This window comes from Schistocerca gregaria, unplaced genomic scaffold, assembly GCF_023897955.1.
Source record: "Schistocerca gregaria isolate iqSchGreg1 unplaced genomic scaffold, iqSchGreg1.2 ptg001543l, whole genome shotgun sequence".
Classification (NCBI taxonomy): Eukaryota; Metazoa; Arthropoda; class Insecta; order Orthoptera; family Acrididae; genus Schistocerca; species Schistocerca gregaria.
This window is the reverse complement of record NW_026062827.1, coordinates 20001-26561: the sequence shown is the minus strand read 5'-3', so window position 1 is coordinate 26561 and position 6561 is coordinate 20001. Positions and strand designations below refer to the sequence as shown.

Genomic DNA, 6561 nt, shown 5'->3' with positions numbered 1-6561 from the left:
ACACTAGATCGCGTGTTAACTCAATTTGTCCCTTAACCTAACTCAATTTGTCCCTTAACCTAACTCAAGTTGTCCCTTAACCTAACTCAAGTTGTCCCTTAACCTAACTCAAGTTGTCCCTTAACCTAACTCAAGTTGTCCCTTAACCTAACTCAAGTTGTCCCTTAACCTAACTCAAGTTGTCCCTTAACCTAACTCAAGTTGTCCCTTAACCTAACTCAAGTTGTCCCTTAACCTAACTCAAGTTGTCCCTTAACCTAACTCAAGTTGTCCCTTAACCTAACTCAAGTTGTCCCTTAACCTAACTCAAGTTGTCCCTTAACCTAACTCAAGTTGTCCCTTAACCTAACTCAAGTTGTCCCTTAACCTAACTCAAGTTGTCCCTTAACCTAACTCAAGTTGTCCCTTAACCTAACTCAATTTGTCCCTTAACCTAATCCCACGTTGTCCCTTAACCTAACTCAAGTTGTCCCTTAACCTAACTCAATTTGTCCCTTAACCTAACTCAATTTGTCCCTTAACCTAACTCAATTTGTCCCTTAACCTAACTCAAGTTGTCCCTTAACCTAACTCAAGTTGTCCCTTAACCTAACTCAAGTTGTCCCTTAACCTAACTCAAGTTGTCCCTTAACCTAACTCAAGTTGTCCCTTAACCTAACTCAAGTTGTCCCTTAACCTAACTCAAGTTGTCCCTTAACCTAACTCAAGTTGTCCCTTAACCTAACTCAAGTTGTCCCTTAACCTAACTCAAGTTGTCCCTTAACCTAACTCAAGTTGTCCCTTAACCTAACTCAATTTGTCCCTTAACCTAACTCAAGTTGTCCCTTAACCTAACTCAAGTTGTCCCTTAACCTAACTCAATTTGTCCCTTAACCTAACTCAATTTGTCCCTTAACCTAACTCAAGTTGTCCCTTAACCTAACTCAAGTTGTCCCTTAACCTAACTCAAGTTGTCCCTTAACCTAACTCAAGTTGTCCCTTAACCTAACTCAAGTTGTCCCTTAACCTAACTCAAGTTGTCCCTTAACCTAACTCAAGTTGTCCCTTAACCTAACTCAAGTTGTCCCTTAACCTAACTCAAGTTGTCCCTTAACCTAACTCAAGTTGTCCCTTAACCTAACTCAAGTTGTCCCTTAACCTAACTCAAGTTGTCCCTTAACCTAACTCAAGTTGTCCCTTAACCTAACTCAAGTTGTCCCTTAACCTAACTCAAGTTGTCCCTTAACCTAACTCAATTTGTCCCTTAACCTAACTCAATTTGTCCCTTAACCTAACTCAATTTGTCCCTTAACCTAACTCAAGTTGTCCCTTAACCTAACTCAATTTGTCCCTTAACCTAACTCAATTTGTCCCTTAACCTAACTCAATTTGTCCCTTAACCTAACTCAATTTGTCCCTTAACCTAACTCAAGTTGTCCCTTAACCTAACTCAAGTTGTCCCTTAACCTAACCCACGTTGTCCCTTAACCTAACCCACGTTGTCCCTTAACCTAACCGACGTTGTCCCTTAACCTAACCGACGTTGTCCCTTAACCTAACCGACGTTGTCCCTTAACCTAACCGACGTTGTCCCTTAACCTAACCGACGTTGTCCCTTAACCTAACCCACGTTGTCCCTTAACCTAACCCACGTTGTCCCTTAACCTAACCCACGTTGTCCCTTAACCTAACCCACGTTGTCCCTTAACCTAACCCACGTTGTCCCTTAACCTAACCCACGTTGTCCCTTAACCTAACCCACGTTGTCCCTTAACCTAACCCACGTTGTCCCTTAACCTAACCCACGTTGTCCCTTAACCTAACCCACGTTGTCCCTTAACCTAACCCACGTTGTCCCTTAACCTAACCCACGTTGTCCCTTAACCTAACCCACGTTGTCCCTTAACCTAACCCACGTTGTCCCTTAACCTAACCCACGTTGTCCCTTAACCTAACCCACGTTGTCCCTTAACCTAACCCACGTTGTCCCTTAACCTAACCCACGTTGTCCCTTAACCTAACCCACGTTGTCCCTTAACCTAACCCACGTTGTCCCTTAACCTAACCCACGTTGTCCCTTAACCTAACCCACGTTGTCCCTTAACCTAACCCACGTTGTCCCTTTGCCTAACATAGTTCACTGCTCGGAATCTCTGGTGTCGTTGTTATCCTCATGTAGATGTCTTGCGAGTGTTGCTTACTTTCCACATATTCCTGCTATCCACTGTCAATTGTACTGCAATAGGACTATATCGCCGACCCCCCCCCTCCCCCCCCTCTGTCCCCCTCTGTCCCCCTCTTTGTGTCTCTGTCCTCTCAAGCTGGTCGGTCTGGCGTTTGAGTGTTAAATGAGCCTCGCAGCTGTTCAGTTGCATTCAGATGTCGACGCCCTCAGTGTACGTCGTGGTATGGTCTGTGTCCATTGTCCGCTGATGTCGTACGCGTAACCCACACGCTGTACCGATCATCGGTCGTTACGTACAGAGTGAAGTAGTGTGATACGTGTGACCGTACGCTGGCTGTGCCCAACGGTGTCGAATCTCAATTTCCATATGTTGTGCTTGATGCTACTTGTCTCGTCTCCCAATAACAGCTAGGTTGCACTGTGGTACGCCGTAGAGGCGTGTGGGAGGAACGTACGAACGCATTGTATGTCACCCTGGGTCGCTGGGGGTGGTGGTGCGGTGAGTCAGGTCAGGTCAGGTCAGCGTGAGCCGTCTGATGTAGTGACGCGTGTATTCCGACTTTGTCGTATTGCCTCACACAAAGTGCTACCCTGGTGGACCGCGTTCCATATCTGGGACATGCCGCAGATGCCGGTTGACAGTGGATCGCGGAAGGTACATCGCATACGTGCGCGGGCCACCTTCCACGTGTTCTCTTCTGCACATGTCGCAGTGTGTATGTGGTCTGATGTAGCGTGTCGTGACACATGACATCCTGGCATGCAAGAATTGTTGAATTCGCAAATGTAGGTGGACATCTACGTTTACTGCCCAAGATACGCAAATGAACTGGAAATCCGTTGTTGAGCGGTTGTTCACGCTGGAGGTGAATCTGTGATGGCGACGATCGGTACAGCTATTAACCGGTTGTTTCAGCGGTACCCGCCACATCCACACGCGTGACTAGGCCCATGTGGGTATGAAGCGATACGCGGCGGTGGCTTGGTGGGACTGTTCCCGGCCGGTGAAGGGGGGCCGCCCGGCGTGTTGGCCGCGCGCTGCGTGGGCGCACGCGCAACAGGCGGCTGGTGGGGGGCGCCGAGTGGCAGGAGCGCCAGCCGACGGGCCCGGCAGGCGGCGCAGCTACGCTGCGGCGCACCCTGCACGCGGCGCCTGGCGGCCAAAGTTGGTTCAGCCGAGCCCGGTGCGAAGCGCGGTGGACATCTGCAGTGTGCTGGTCTGATTGAGGACTGTGTGTGCGTTGAGGATGCGCCGCCGCCTGGCACTCGGCGCCGCGACGCCGTCTGCTGCTCGGTCGCCCCAGCGGTTCTCGCAGGTGGTTTGTATCGCAGTTGTGCGGACGTGTTGGCGCGTGCGCTGTGCTGGGAGAGTTCGCTTCTGCACCCAAGTGGGGCTTTGCCCTTGTGTGGCGCTGGCGTTGGAGCTGCCGGTCACCATAGGTGGCGCGTGTTGTCTCCCGCCGGCAATGCCACGACAGCACGCTCCCGGGCCTCTGTCGGCAGCGGCAAGCTCAGTTGGGAGCAAGGGTGTTCGCACTAAAACCGTCTACTCGCCTAACTCCGGGCGATTGCGCCTCTCTCGAAACCGACCAAGTACCTAGGACGGCGCTGCGCGCCGCCGGGACCTGAGAGGGTTTCGAGGTGTATCGTGCAGGGGAGCTCGGCCTCCTCCTGTTTGCAGAATAATTGAGCGGACGCTTGCGTGTTCGCGCGGGCCCCCGGGACACACTCCCGGGCGGCCGGCTGCTCAGCTCTAGTTGACGCAGCTCCCTGGTTGATCCTGCCAGTAGTCATATGCTTGTCTCAAAGATTAAGCCATGCATGTCTCAGTACAAGCCGCATTAAGGTGAAACCGCGAATGGCTCATTAAATCAGTTATGGTTCCTTAGATCGTACCCACGTTACTTGGATAACTGTGGTAATTCTAGAGCTAATACATGCAAACAGAGTCCCGACCAGAGATGGAAGGGACGCTTTTATTAGATCAAAACCAATCGGATTGGCTTGTCTGGTCCGTTTGCCTTGGTGACTCTGAATAACTTTGGGCTGATCGCACGGTCCTCGTACCGGCGACGCATCTTTCAAATGTCTGCCTTATCAACTGTCGATGGTAGGTTCTGCGCCTACCATGGTTGTAACGGGTAACGGGGAATCAGGGTTCGATTCCGGAGAGGGAGCCTGAGAAACGGCTACCACATCCAAGGAAGGCAGCAGGCGCGCAAATTACCCACTCCCGGCACGGGGAGGTAGTGACGAAAAATAACGATACGGGACTCATCCGAGGCCCCGTAATCGGAATGAGTACACTTTAAATCCTTTAACGAGTATCTATTGGAGGGCAAGTCTGGTGCCAGCAGCCGCGGTAATTCCAGCTCCAATAGCGTATATTAAAGTTGTTGCGGTTAAAAAGCTCGTAGTTGGATTTGTGTCCCACGCTGTTGGTTCACCGCCCGTCGGTGTTTAACTGGCATGTATCGTGGGACGTCCTGCCGGTGGGGCGAGCCGAAGGGGTGCTTTCGCGTCCCGAGGCGGACCCCGTTTAAATCCTACCAGGGTGCTCTTTGTTGAGTGTCTCGGTGGGCCGGCACGTTTACTTTGAACAAATTAGAGTGCTTAAAGCAGGCAAGCCCGCCTGAATACTGTGTGCATGGAATAATGGAATAGGACCTCGGTTCTATTTTGTTGGTTTTCGGAACCCGAGGTAATGATTAATAGGGACAGGCGGGGGCATTCGTATTGCGACGTTAGAGGTGAAATTCTTGGATCGTCGCAAGACGAACAGAAGCGAAAGCATTTGCCAAGTATGTTTTCATTAATCAAGAACGAAAGTTAGAGGTTCGAAGGCGATCAGATACCGCCCTAGTTCTAACCATAAACGATGCCAGCCAGCGATCCGCCGCAGTTCCTCCGATGACTCGGCGGGCAGCCTCCGGGAAACCAAAGCTTTTGGGTTCCGGGGGAAGTATGGTTGCAAAGCTGAAACTTAAAGGAATTGACGGAAGGGCACCACCAGGAGTGGAGCCTGCGGCTTAATTTGACTCAACACGGGAAACCTCACCAGGCCCGGACACCGGAAGGATTGACAGATTGATAGCTCTTTCTTGATTCGGTGGGTGGTGGTGCATGGCCGTTCTTAGTTGGTGGAGCGATTTGTCTGGTTAATTCCGATAACGAACGAGACTCTAGCCTGCTAACTAGTCGCGTGACATCCTTCGTGCTGTCAGCGATTACTTTTCTTCTTAGAGGGACAGGCGGCTTCTAGCCGCACGAGATTGAGCAATAACAGGTCTGTGATGCCCTTAGATGTTCTGGGCCGCACGCGCGCTACACTGAAGGAATCAGCGTGTCTTCCTAGGCCGAAAGGTCGGGGTAACCCGCTGAACCTCCTTCGTGCTAGGGATTGGGGCTTGCAATTGTTCCCCATGAACGAGGAATTCCCAGTAAGCGCGAGTCATAAGCTCGCGTTGATTACGTCCCTGCCCTTTGTACACACCGCCCGTCGCTACTACCGATTGAATGATTTAGTGAGGTCTTCGGACTGGTACGCGGCATCGACTCTGTCGTTGCCGATGCTACCGGAAAGATGACCAAACTTGATCATTTAGAGGAAGTAAAAGTCGTAACAAGGTTTCCGTAGGTGAACCTGCGGAAGGATCATTACCGACTAGACTGCATGTCTTTCGATGTGCGTGTCGTGTCGCGCAACACGCTACCTGTACGGCAGTGGCCGTGCGCCGCGTGCGGAACCACGCGTGCCTCTCAAAACTAGCGGAAGTGTTGTTGTTGTGTGGTACGAGCGCTGAAGCTCTGGAGCGGCTGGCCTGCGGTACCTGGCGCCTGGCGCCGGTTTTGAATGACGTTCGCCCGAGTGCCTGTCCGCTCCGGTGTGGAGCCGTACGACGCCCATCGGCTGTGAGGCCGTTGGACACAAAAAAAATAGTGGAACAGGGGCCGTCAGACGCCTCAGTCCCGCAAATGCTACTGTCTTGAAAGAGACAGTGGGAGACTGAAAAGGAAAAGATCACCCAGGACGGTGGATCACTCGGCTCGTGGGTCGATGAAGAACGCAGCAAATTGCGCGTCGACATGTGAACTGCAGGACACATGAACATCGACGTTTCGAACGCACATTGCGGTCCATGGATTCCGTTCCCGGGCCACGTCTGGCTGAGGGTCGGCTACGTATACTGAAGCGCGCGGCGTTTGTCCCGCTTCGGAGACGTGGGAGTGTCGTGGTCGCCTGTGTGGCCGGCCGCGTCTCCTTAAACGTGCGATGCGCGCCCGTCGCCTGGCGGTTCGCATACCGGTACTTTCTCGGTAGCGTGCACAGCCGGCTGGCGGTGTGGCGTGCGACACCTCGTACAACGACCTCAGAGCAGGCGAGACTACCCGCTGAA

General features: G+C 52.0%; 3 non-coding genes across 3 annotated transcripts in view; all 3 read left to right on the top strand.

Moving 5' to 3' along the window:
• The first annotated feature begins 3931 nt into the window (after nucleotides 1–3931).
• Nucleotides 3932–5824, top strand: LOC126332997 (small subunit ribosomal RNA). Its single transcript, XR_007564027.1, has one exon. It is a non-coding gene; the product is annotated as a small subunit ribosomal RNA (ribosomal RNA).
• A 362-nt stretch (nucleotides 5825–6186) lies between these two features.
• Nucleotides 6187–6341, top strand: LOC126332995 (5.8S ribosomal RNA). Its single transcript, XR_007564025.1, has one exon. It is a non-coding gene; the product is annotated as a 5.8S ribosomal RNA (ribosomal RNA).
• A 188-nt stretch (nucleotides 6342–6529) lies between these two features.
• LOC126332994 (large subunit ribosomal RNA) overlaps nucleotides 6530–6561 on the top strand; it is a 4222-nt gene continuing 4190 nt past the window's right edge. The window contains exon 1 of the ribosomal RNA XR_007564024.1: nucleotides 6530–6561. This exon is cut by the window's right edge and continues 4190 nt beyond it. This is a non-coding gene — a ribosomal RNA (large subunit ribosomal RNA).